Here is a 14,359-nt window from a genome sequence, read left to right as displayed (position 1 = left end):
GAGAACTTTTTATCAGAAGGGACAAACAGAAATAAAACTTAACTAACCTGGATAGTTGCATTTTAGCAAATGTTTATAAAATTTGTCTTTCCAGTTGAATATTGTCCCAAAAGACCATGGGTTTAGCAACAAAATCACCATTCGTCTGCAAAAATACAATCAAAAATCAATCCTTTGTTCCAGAAGTCTTAAAAACTAGAGTTGAAACTTGACAACAAAGCTAGAAAGATCAAAACGTCTCCATTTTGCAAACGAAAGATATGCAACTTCTAGTGGCTTTGGCATTTCAATGTACAATCTCCTCAAGCCATCAATAATTAATGTAACTGCATTGGGAGGAAGCTGAGCAAGATACGATGAGAGAGGAGACACATTAGGCAACAAATGAAAATTAAGAACCCCCCTAAAAAGAAGTATACACTGTATGATGCTTTGTACTTTTATAGGTAAAACATTTTCAATAAAAAGGTGCAATACAGGGCACAATCCTAGAACATGGCATGCATGCAAGAGAAGTACCAAAAGGTAAAGCCTATATTGTATATCAAAAGAATATACTGCCAAATAGAAAATACTTCTCAAAATAGAAAATATTTAAACATGAAGGAAACCTGATTTTTTAGAGACGAAGAAAGAATAATGAATAAAAAACTCAAAAATAAAAAGTACTATCTTTGACTTATACATATATTTCCAACAAGCTCCACCAATGCCCTAGCTTTTACCATTCTAGCTGCACCCCACCACAGCTTTTTAAATAAAAATATATTTCTTTCTTAAAAAAAAAAAAAAAAAAAAAAGCTTAAGATTCATTTACCCCTCCTTCCGCATCAAAATAGCTGCATGCACAGCATCTTCAAGGTCCATATCATCAGTGTAACTAAATGGAAAGGGGAACTCAGTCAATATGAAGAATTGGAAAAACTCAACAAAACCAAAATTGGGGAAAATAGAGGGGGTGGGGATGGTTTTGACAGATAATTAAAGTTAAGTGAAAGATCCTACATCGGTTATTCTCAAGAAATGCATCCAATTGAATTAAATATGTAGTAAATATAGATAAAAATTAAAGAAATATCACTACATGCATTTTAAGTTCAAATTTAATGGCGTGGCCAAATGTTTTTGACCTGTGATATTAACTCTTGTTCTACACAGAGCTGCACTTTATCTTTAAGCTGCAAAATTAACCATAGCCATGAGACAAGCTTACCAGGACAAGTGAAACTACGGAAGGTGCATCACAGCAATATGATGGGTAACCTGGAGGGCTTTTACATGATTCCAAAGGGGTGGCAAGTAAGCGAATCATTTCTACACAGAAATCTCAAGAGACGTTGCATGCTTGAAAAAGGTGTGTTTCAATAAATTCCTCCTCTTTCCTGGATCTTTCACTAGACACATTGCAACCATTTCTTTAAAAGACAGATCATATATGGAAATCACGCAATTAGAATATTATTCTATAAGAGAGACATTGAAAGATGGCAATCACCAAAGAACATATCTTCTGAACAAGAATATCTTAAAAACATTCAAAATTACAAATAAACACACAAAAGAAAAACCCGAAAATTTTGTTTTCTAACAAAAATATTTTTAAATAAATGTTAAAAAATCTTTAAGAAGCATATTAAAGTCTAGCCACAAATACTGTCTACCTAGATAATGAAAAAAGAATTGTAAAAAGTTGACTACCTGACTTGATAGGTGGTAGACTTTTAACACATAAAACACAAAAAAAATTTGAAAACAAACATTTATTTACACATCTTTTGTTCAAGAGGGTGGCTGGAGATAAAAGAGCTCTTAATGTGTGACACTGTGAGGCATACAAAGCAATAAAAAGCACACATGGACAGAAAGGGCAAAGGGGCAAAACTGTAAAAGTGAAATAGGATTATAGATCTAAGAGCTGAAGAAGAAGAAGAGATCGGCATGATAGGTAGAAGAAGATTGGCGTGGGAGGAAGAAGAAGAAGATCGGCGTGAGTGGAAGGAGATCGGTGTTAGAGGTAGTGCGTTTCAGCCTTTTATTTTGGAGCAGAAAAACGGTTGGGAAACGCATGCGGCCATGTCCAACAAGTTTCCCATGTCCTGTAAAAAGAAAACATCAATAGAAACAAGAAAAGTAGACAAAATTACAAGAGGAAAGTGCAAACCCTTAGTGGCGCAAGCTTTGAATACACCACATGTAGCAAACTGAAAAGACACATACCTAGCTACATAGTTCAAGCAGTATTTAACGAAAAATAAATTAATAAAGTAAAAGAGAATAACAAAAACCCTAACGAACAATTGTTAAAACAAAACTAGATCGGAAACAAGTGGTTAGGGTAGAAGCACAATCAAAACTTAGGTAACCTAAAGCAAAATGCTAAAAGGACTATGATAAATAACAATAAACAGTGACTCAAAATAAGATTTATAACAAGCACTAAGAAAGGCAGGAGTTGCAAAACAACAAATAGAAAAACTAGCATATTACCCAACAACTATAAAGGTAAATCCAATTAACACTGAAAGCCAAACTATAAAGACTTTCTGCAATGAGCAATATTCAAATAAAGGCAATAACAGAAGCAGGTATGCTAAACATGTTTTCAAAAGCTAAAATGCTAATACAACGAATAGTTTTAACAATCCATACCTGAATAACCCTCTAAAATCGTCTATATTACATGGACCATTTGGGTTACTTGCAAGACTTCCTATAGGTAACCCCCCAGAGAATAGGATTATACCTTTGTAAGACAAGGCAGATTAAAAAAAAAACCCAAATCTAGAATGTATAGAAACCTGATAATGTCATCCAATTTGGTCTCATTAGTGTACCCCCACTTCCTTTGTCTAGGAAGAATGGGGAAAAGTTTAAGAATCACAAGCTGAACTTGAAAACAATCTTACAGGCAATTCCAACTTTTCTCATCATCAACACCAAGAAATTGGAAGGCTGGCAATTGATGAACATGATTAAGATCAGCATTTAATATTTTTTTAAGATGGAGCACAACTGATAAATCCTTCAAGAAATATACTCACTATTAGATATATAATAAATTTTTCTAGTAGTTTTTTCTTAAACCTATTAAAACGTTCATGTAACAGAATGAGTATGCTTATGTAACTTAACCAAAAAAAAAAAAAAAAAACAAAGAGTATGCTTATGTATAATCCATATAATTATTTGTTTCATTTAACTATATTGCTAAGTAATTGGTTTCATTTATATATTTATTAGCCGAGAATTACAAGTCCTATGCAAGTGAACTGTTAGACTATTTTACCCGGGTTACAAACTGTGATCAGTTGATCACAGGTACATTTTTCCGTCACAATTCTTCAAGACCTGGCACACAGAAAAGAAAAAATGCCATCTCATGAACGTGCATAGACCAGAGCTACCCAGACACCAGTACTGAACTTTCAGCTTCAGGGAATAAACTTCAAAACAAAGGAACTGTGAGTAGCATGCCATATGGAGAATGGTGATGTAGACACGTTCTCCCAAAAATCTTAAAACACGCAATCACATGACCAGTTAATATCCACTTGAAAAACAGTTGATAGATGTGACACTTACGCAAGGTATTTGAAATATCAACCCAAACCAAGACCAATTCACATCAAGTGTAAGACCATCCATAGGCTTAGTGAGGAAGGAAAACAAAGCTTACCAGAATTTCTTGTTGGTGCCAATTATTCCAATCCCAATGTTGATGCTCGAAATTTGTCCTTCAAATCTGATAAAAATAAATCCAACTAATTAGAAAAATCAAAATACATCACCTTAAATTCTACAGGAGATTGGGACTGAACATAATACCCTAATAATTAGCAAAGTCCTGCAGTGTTTTGACTGTGAGGTTGGTATGCTACTCCCTCAAGTGTTAAAAATATTTTCTACAGTTCTGTAATTATCAGCAAAGTAACCATATACATCACCTTCTTAACTAATTTTTAGGTACAAAAATGTAAATTGTTAATAGTGGAAAATCTAAGTTACATTATCCTTTCCTTCTCCATATATGTGAAGAAATCATACACTCATCTAAACTCCATTGGAAATACAGTAAGAAAAACAAAAACAGCATATAAAGAGAATTCCAAAATGGAAAATAAGAAAAGAAAAAACGATTACCTCTGAGTTTACAAATTTGGCATAATTTGAACAAGGTCTGAATTTTAAGTTACATTTGTTCCTTGCCTTAATCCATAATGTGTAAGACATCAAACAACTGTTAAAATAACAAAACCCCAACAAACAAGAACAGATTATTGGTGTTTGGTTCTGAATAAAAAGTGAAACAGGTGAAGTGGTTAAATATGCCATCAGATTCGAAACTGTATGTTTAAAAAAGAACATGCGTAATACTGCCTCAAGTTCACATGGAACTCCACAGTCAAAAGAAGCAAGGACTAAGGCTTAGGAGGTAGAGAAAGAGCCAAAATATCAACCACATAGAACGCTAAAAGTTCTTATACTTTTGAGCACAGTCTTGCTCTAAAATTAACATTATTTGAAAAAAAAAATAGAAAATGATGGTATCCTAAAGTCTTTAGTTAATATTCAGGCAGGAAAAAAAAATTAATCTGTAATTTCTAATTGGGTAACACATAAAATATCTGATCCAATCAATTCCTGAATTCTTTCGTACTTCTTTGACTTTAAAGTCAGTCTTCAAACAAACATGTGATGATGCAATAACCACCAGTTATTAATGATGTAATGAATAAAATAATTATTTGTGTAATAGATTTTAAGAAATACAAATACGTGGGGAGTTTATATAAAGGAAACTTTCAAAAAGGAACAAAGAGAATACCTTTATAATAAGCCAATGCTTGTAGTGTAGTTGGATACACAGCTTTAAGTACACACACAATAGAAGTGTTATGAAGCATCTATTAGAAATAACATTTTAGCACAAGAAAAGAACTCCCCCACCCCAACAAAAAAAAAATCATGAAGTGTGCCAAATTTTTTTTAATTATATTCTATAATAACTAAAAATTATAAATTGCAAATTTATTAGATACTCAGTCAAAGACTCATAAAACTCAAAGATACCCTACATGTACAAATTAAACAGATATACTCAGTCAGATACAGAGGGAAAGATGCATGCAAAAGACAAAAAATCGAACACAGAAAGAGGGATTATATAAAACAGTTAATAAATGTGACATTTATGCAAGGTACTTGGAATAACAACCCAAACCAAGACCAATTCACATCAAATGTAAGACCATCCACATGCTTAGTGAGGAAGGAAAACAAAGCTTACCTGAATTTCTTGTCGGTGCAAGTATGCCAAAGTAATAGAAGAAAAGATGTAATTTTACATTCATGTCTGAATAATAAACAAAGGATATATAGTAATAGGCCCAAAATAAACCACTCCATAGACAGAGGATACATAGTAATAGACTCAATTGGCTCACCAGTTTGCTGCTCCAATTCAGACAGATTGGAAATTTAATCCTATCAATTAATCCACATTAAATTGATCACCCTGCTAGAATGTGAACGAATGCAACATATATTTGATTAATAATATCTCTTCAAAGACATATGGCAGGCAAGAAGAGCAAGCAGCAAGCTACTCCACTTGAGCTAAATATCATCAATGTCAACTGGGGTTAGTTCTCTACAAAAAGCAAGTACAACAAAACTATTATGAATTAAAAACAACAAAAGAAACTTCAAAATAAGAGAATCATAAAAGTCTAGGAATGATAAGAAAATCAGAGTTTAATTAGGACAGTATCAATAATAAGTAGAGGAAACAAAAATGGTAAATTTTTATGGGAAGGAGGCTAATTAAAGACGATATCAAGGAAAAGGGGTTTATGTTGCCATTCTGAAATTAGTAATGACAAAGCAAAAGTGTTTCATCATCATTCTAAATTAGTTTTTTTTATTGGAAACCCACACCATGTGAGTTTTAAATCAACTACCTCTGTCCCACTATTGAGGGAGAAGAAGTGCTAATCGAGCTAGAGCCCATTAGTGAAATTAGGTGGTATGCTTACCAAAAACTAACTAATGATATGAATATTTCTGGTCATGTCCATATATTATATATGTTTTTTTAAGGTAAGCCAAGATTATATACCAATATGTGTATACTGTTACCAAAAATCATGCATGGTCCAGAGCTTCAGCAAAATTTGTGATGTTCTATCAGCCAGCTGTAGACATGTATTAGCCTAGCATAACAAGTCCCATGCAAACGAACAATTAGACTATTTTACCTGGGAATTTAATTACAAATGTTTCATCAAAACTCGTGAAACAAAAGAGAAGCTGCTCTGCGTAATTACTCATACACTGAGAAAGTAGTCGCTAATGCAATATGACAAAAAACACGACCAAAGGCTTATGAAAAAAACAAAAAATTGATGAGCATAACATTTGTAAAAAGGAGCATACGAGTAACAAAATATGAATACTGATACGAACAAAAAGCATGATATTATAGACAAACACTAGTTTAAGAGGATCTCTATTCTTTATCTGGTGTGAAAAAAATTCTTCAACAATTAACTGTTAAGCACATGGCATCTAATTAATCAACAATTAAGCATGACACAATCAATTAATAAGCATGTGATTCCAACCTACAATTACAAAGATGATACAAAACTTTACTAATAAACTACGTCTTATAATAAGCGGCTGGTGTCTAGTACCAAGTGTTAATGCTGCACTGTTGTTGTTACTGGTGCTTACTGATACAAAATTTTACTTACTCATGCTGGTGCTGCATACATGATGCACTAGCTGGATCATATGCATTAAGTCAAGCTACTTCTCATAGGTTCCTAACATGGCGAACAGTCAGTACCTAGGCTTGCTTGGATAGCACCAAACCATGGACTCAATTTCAAAAGAAACTTTATTCATCAAAACAATCCCCCTTTCTTGGGGTACATACTTGGCTTATATAGACTATCATATTCTAATTCATCATAAAGTGAAAATACATAGAACTCATTACATGACAAATAACAATAAAATTAAAAATAGGTATCATTCATATAGAGATATTAACAATGGCACCATTAAGCATCCATATTAAAGAAAGTCACATTAAGTTCAGAAATGTACTCCATACCATACTTAGGCGCCCATTGGCCACCAGCTGCCAACCATTAGTGCCGCCAACCACTGACCACCAACTGTCACATGGTCCACCTGATTCCAAGCAGGCCATCATTTCATGGCCGTTGCCAACCATTGGCTACCAGCCAACACTTGGCCTGCATGTTGCCATCAATCATTGACCACGAAGAATCCAAGTGAGGTAGGAAAACGAAGCTTACCTGAATTTCTTGTTCGTGCTAATTAAGCCAAAGTAATAGAAGAAACTTTCATCACATAATTATACTCTCTTTTTATGCTACAACCAGAGTGGAAAATTTACATTTACAACTTGACAATATTAAGTCACTAACAGCATCAATTAATATTTTAAAGAGTAAATCATATTGCATTTGAGACAAGGCAATGCCAAAAGAATTTCATAAATTTAGTGTAAAATGAGTTTTCTGTATGCCAAAATGTTCAGAGGTGCAACCCATTAGATAATCCAGTCCTTAATTGGAGCTAGTTAGTAACTATAATTTAAAGCTTATCAGAGAAACAAATACCTGGTATAATTGTGGTCTATAGTTACCCAGAAACCAGCAGAGAAACTCCAAACGGCCTTACACCACTAGCAAGAAAAGTAAAGACTCAACTGTATTCAACTTCATAAACAAATAAATAATAAACACGCTACCCAAATTTTCTGATGCTTAGAAAGATATGGTGAAGCTAACTAACCTTAGTTCCATTCCCAAAACAAAGGCAAGGCTGGTTGTTGCCTTGAAATAAAATAATGAAAAAGGCAGGGACAAGAAAGTCTAATAAATAAATTTCTCAAATTTAATAATGACACTAAGAATGCAGATTCTAGGAGAATTCAAAAGTTCTACAATTTCAAAAAAGAGAAAAAAAATAATAATAATATTCCCAAAGCTTGTATCCTTTCTTCCTTTTCAAAATAGGTCATTTTGACCAAAATGCCAAATATTTTGGTTTAGAAAAAGATGAATTTATAATTCTCTATACCAGGCAACAACAACAAAAAATGCAGTCCCCAACTTTATGCTTTGCTAGGGTCACTTGCTCCATTCTAAGCAAACAAAGTATCAGAAAGCTTTAAGGTCCTAGCCAATAAGCTCTAGATTAAATGGCACTTCTGCTTCCAACAATAATGGAAAGGAGTGTGAGGTAACGATTCAAGAACCGTCGAGTGCATGTATAACTACTTACCAATCCAAAAAACAACAGAACTCTAAGGTTTCATTTGTTTTTGGCATGTACTGAAATTGTGTTTACAGTTATTTGGTGTGTCAGAAAATTTTAGTCAATGGAAAATTACAATAGAAAGGTAAAAAACATTCACACTTTCTTTTTTATAAATCAATATCATTTACACAATTAAAAAACATAAACGGTTTTTGGAAAAAAAGACTTGCGTTTATCCCTACCATCCATATCCCTTTTAACTCCATATATTTCCAATCTAAAAAGGCAAAGAAGTGTTCTTTGTAGCCAAAAATTCTCAACATATTTCCACACTGTATTCAGGGCAGTCTAAATTAGAGAAACTTTTATGACTATCAATTCTATCCAAATTGTGCACCTACATTCATGCTAGGTTAGTTTTTTTTTTTTTTTGTTGACTTCGTAGAAATCAATTAGTCCACAGAAAAATGATGACCAAGATCAAATAAAACTGAATAAAAATGTCAAAAAAGCAATGAATAAGTTTATCCAAAAAAGAAAACACTACGAATAGGACTTTCACCTACACACAAATCAAACATAATAAATTTGAATTTCAATACCTACCAAGAATCAGTCAAACTAATTAGGCCAAGTGTTGGAACACGTGCAACATTACCTCTAATATAACAGTCTCCCTAACTCGATCAAGAAGTCACAACATAGGATTGTCATCAAGGTTAAAGGACTGGATATTACTTTTTACTTTCCCAAGACACCAAGCAGTAAACCTGCAATATTTTCTCAATCTCACCCAAAAAACAAAAAGGAAAAGATCTTCAATATTTGGTCAACAAAAGTTCTTACAAAAAAAATTTTGCAACATCAGTAGATAAGCTCATTATTGTCCAACTAAAACCCAAAAGACATATGACAGAATTAATTACAGCATAAGTAAACTCTCCTTCAAAAGTATAACAAAGCCATAAAATTTCACCAAGAAACAAAAACAAACAATAAAGACAAACATAACAGGTCACAATCGACCAAATTTCAGGTAAAGCCATACAGAAACATCTTTCAGATACCAAAACGTAAACTAACATTAATTTTGACTCATAACTTCAAGCAATGATAAAAATCAAGTATATTAGCTTTAAAATCAAGTCAGTAAGAAATGATAACTGTAGCAATGTTACTCGGTGAACCACTGAGTTGCGAACTTGATAGGGCTGACAGTGTTAAGGACATTTACATATTGGAGTAGCTAGAAAGAAACCAAAGGAATGAAAGAACTACCTTACCTTCTTTAAAGGGCATTTGAAGCACTCAGAAGATTCAGTTCAACAATAACATCAGCCATATCGGAGCATTCGATGTCCTCAACTAGTCACCAACACAGTTAACACTGTTTCAAGTACCTGTATGAAGCAACAAAATCAATATCTAACAATTTCGAAAGTAAATGAGAATGACGATTACGGACAATATCTCTTACACACAGCTGAAAGCCCACCACATGATACAGCAAAAACCCCATGTCAACTCAAATTGAATTACCAAACTCCACAACAAAGCACAAAAGAAACTTCTTGGGATAATGGAGAACCTTTTATCACAATGATGCAGGACAAATCAAAACATTGTAACAGGAAATTAAAGAACAGGTAAAATAGAGATGGATGAACTTGGACTCAGCACCTAGGGCTGGCTAGTGATTTGATGCAGGACCAACCAGAATTGTACAACAAGAAAAATATGTAAATGAAGGATTGATAAGAAATGATTAAGCAAAGGAAAAATGGTGAGTAACAGACTAAGAGGGCAGCCATGCCTCTTAGAAGAATTGAAAGGGATTAGGGAAGAATAGGAATATGAACAGTCTGAATTCTCATTGCATGCCTCTTACAATCCATCTCCACACCTTTATACAATTCATGAACACAACTAACTGACTAACACTAACTGCCAGGTGGCTACACTGATCTAATTATCTAACTAACTGACTGTTAAGCACATGGCTACTAACTAATCAACAATTAAGCACATGACACAATCAATTAATAAGCATGTGACCCTAACCGTCAATTGAAAAAGATGATAAAAACTTTACTAATAAACTGCCTCTTATAATAAGCTGCAATGTGTCTAGTACCAAGGGTTGATGCGACACTATAGTGCCTTTAAACTTAATTAGCCTTCATAAATAACATAGGAAAGTGAGGGTGACTAGTGATACCATAACAACAACAACAAAAAATCTGTCTTTTGTAGGCTCTGGTCCAATGTGAGCACCTGTTCAAACAGACTATAAGGGACATTCATCTTTGAGATCTAGTCATACAAACAAATCAGAAGGGACAAACAGAAATAAAACTTGACTAACCTGGATAGTTGCAATTTAGCAAATGTTTATAGAATTTGTCTCTCCATTTGAATATTGACCCAAAAGATCATGGATTTAGCAACAAAATCACCATTCGTCTGCAAAAATACAAATAAAAATCAATCCTCCATTACAGAGGTCTTAAAAACTAGAGTTGGAACTTGACAACAAAGCTAGAAAGAATAGAATATCTCCATTTTGCAACCGAAAGATACCCAACTTCTAGTGGCTGTGGCTTTTCAATGTACAATCTCCTCAAGCCATCAATAATTGATGTAACTGCATTGGGAGGAAGCTGAGCAAGAGACGATGAGAGAGGAGACACATTAGGCAACAAATGAAAATTAAGACATCGCCCTAAAAAGATGCATACATTGTATGATGCTTAGTATTTTTATAGGTAAAACATTTTCAATAAAAAGGCGCAATACAAGGCACAATCCAAGAACATGGCATGCATGTAAGAGAAGCACCAAAAGGTAAAGCCTACATTGTATATCTAAAGAATATATTGCCAAACAGAAAAAAGTTCTCAAAATAGAAAATATTTAAACATGATGGAAACCTGATTTTTTTAGAGACGAAGAAAGAATAATGAAGAAAAAACTCAACGATAAAAATTACTATCATTGAATAAAAACATATATCGAGCTCCACCAATGCCCTAGCCTTTACCATTCTAGCTGCACCCCACCATAGCTTTTTAAATAAAAACATATTTCTTTATAAAATAAAAAATAAAATAAAAAGCTTAACATTCATTTACCCCTCCTTCAGCATCAAAATAGCCATATGCACAGCATCATCAAGCTCCATATCATCAGTGTAACTAAATGGAAAGGGGAACTTAGTCAATATGAAGAATTGGAAAAACTAAAAAAAAAAAACAAAATTGGGGAAAAGAGACGAGGTGGGGATGGTTTTGACAAATAACTAAAGTTAAGTGAGAGATCCTACATCAGTTATTATTAAGAAATGCATCCAATTGAATTAAATAAGTAGTAAATATAGATAAAAATTAAAGAAATATCCATACATGCATTTTAAGTTCAAATTTAATGGCCTGGACAAATGTTTATGACCTGTGATATTACCTCTTGTTCTTTATAGAGTTGCACTTGATCTTTAAGCTGCAAAATTAACCATAGCCACGACACAAACTTACCAGGACAAGTGAAAGTACGGAAGGTGCATCTCAGCAATAAGATGGTAACCTAGAGGGTTTTTACATGAATCCAAAGGGGTGGCAAGTCAGCGAATCATTTCATCACAGAAATCTCAAGAGACTTTGCATGTTTGAAAACAGGGTGTTTCAATAAATTCCACCCCTTTCCTGGATGTTTCACCAAACACATTGCAACCATTTCTTTAAAAGACTGATCACATATGGAAATCATGCAATTAGAATATTATTCTATAAGAGAGACAATGAAAGATGGCTATCAACAAAGAACACATCTTTTGAACATGAACACCTTAAAATTTTCAAAATTACAAATAAACACACAGAAGACAAACCTGAAAAATTTGTTTTCTAACAAAAATATTTTTAAATAATTGTTAAAAAATCTTTTTGAAGCATATTAAAGTCTACCCACAGATACTGTCCACCTAGATAATGAAAATAAAATTGTAAAAAGTTGACTACCTAGCTTGATTCCTGGTAGCCTTTTAACTCATAAAAGACAAAAAAAAAAATTTTGAAACGAAACACCTATTTACACATCTTTTGTTCAAGAGGGTGGCTGGAGATAAAAGGGCTCTTAATGTGTGACACTGTGAGGCAGACAAAGCAATAAGAAGCACACATGGACAGAAAGGGCAAAGGGGAAAAACAGTAAAAGTGAAATAGGATTATAGATCTAAGAGCTGAAGAAGAAGATGAGATCGGCGTGAAAGGAAGAAGAAGAAGAAGATCGGCATGAGTGGAAGGAGATCAGTGTTAGAGGTAGCGCATTTCAGCCTTTTATTTTGGAGCAGAAATGCGGTTGGGACACACATGCAGCCAGGTCCAACAAGATTCCTGTGTCCTGTACAAAGAAAACGTCAATAGAAACAAGACAAGTAGACAAATTTACAAGAGGAAAGTGCAAACCCTTGGTGGAGCAAGCTTTGAATCCACCACATGTAGCAAACTGAAAATACACATACCCAGCTACATAGTTCAAGCAGCATTTAACGAAAAATAAATTAATAAAGTAAAAGAGAAAATCAAAAACCCTAACGAACAATTGTTAAAGCCAAAGTAGATTGGAAATAAGTGGTTAGGGTAGAGGCACAATCAAAACTTAGGTAACCTAAAGCAGACTGCTAAGAGGACTGATAAATAACAGTAAACGGTGACTCAAAATAAGATATATAACATGCACTAAGAATGGCAGGAGTTGCAAAATAACAAATAGAAAAACTAGCATATTACCCAACACTTAGCAGACAAATGTACAAGAGGAGAGTGCAAACCCTTAGTTGCGCAAGCTTTGAATCCACCACATATAGCAAACTGAAAAAACACATACCCAGCTACATAGTTCAAGAAAAACTTCCAAGAATATAAAAAACAACAAAACAAATTCAGCTTAGAAGAATATACGAAAGAGAACAACAAAATCAAATCAACCTTACATAAAAGGATGCAAACATAAAAGGATACAAACGCATTACCCCTGGAATTAAATAGGTTACACAAAACAAAAAATAAATACACAAGTATCATTTAACAAAAAATAAACTATTAACGTAAAAGAGAAAATCAACAACCCCAACAAACAATTGTTAAAGCTAAAGTAAATCAGAAACAAGTAGTTAAGGTAGAAGCACAATCAGAACTTAGATAATCTAAAGCAAAATGCTAAAAAGATTATGATAAATAACAGTAAACAGTGACTCAAAATGAGATTTATAACATGCACTAAGAAAGGCAGGAGTTGCAAAAAAACAAATAGAAAAACTAGCATATTACCCAACAACTATAAAGGTAAATCCAATTAACACTAAAAAAGGATTATATAAAACAGTTTATAAATGTGACATTTATGCAAGGTACTTGGAATATCAACCCAAACCAAGACAATTTCACATCAAATGTAAGACCATCCACATGCTCACTAGTGAGGAAGGAAAACAAAGCTTACCTGAATTTCTTGTCGGTACTAGTTATGCCAAAGTGATAGAAGAAAAGATGTAATTTACTTTCATCGCTAAATAATAAACAAAGGATATATAGAAATAGGCCCAAAATAAACTGCTCCATAGACAGAAGATATATAGTAATAGGCGTAATTGGGTCACCAGTTTGCTGCTCCAATTCACACAGGTTGGAAATTTAATCCTATCAATTAATCTACATTAAATTGATCACCCAGCTACAATGTGAAGGAATGCAACATATATTTGATTAAAAATATCTCTTCAAAGACATATGGCAAGCAAGAAGAGCAAGCAGCAACCTACTGCACTTGAGCTAAATATTATCAATTTCAGCTGGGGTTAGTTCTCTACAAAAAGCAAGCACAACAAAACTAATATGAATTAAAAACTACAAAAGAAACTTCAAAATAAGAGAATCATAAAAGTCTAGGAATGATAAGAAAATCAGAGTTTAACAGGGACAGGATCAATAATAAGTAGACGAAACATAAACGATAAATTTTTATGGGAAGGAGGCTAATTAAAGACGATATCAAGGAAAGGGGGTTT

The sequence above is a fragment of the Quercus lobata genome, chromosome 1 (genome assembly GCF_001633185.2).
Source record: "Quercus lobata isolate SW786 chromosome 1, ValleyOak3.0 Primary Assembly, whole genome shotgun sequence".
Lineage (NCBI taxonomy): Eukaryota > Viridiplantae > Streptophyta > Magnoliopsida > Fagales > Fagaceae > Quercus > Quercus lobata.
This window is presented reverse-complemented; position numbering follows the sequence as displayed.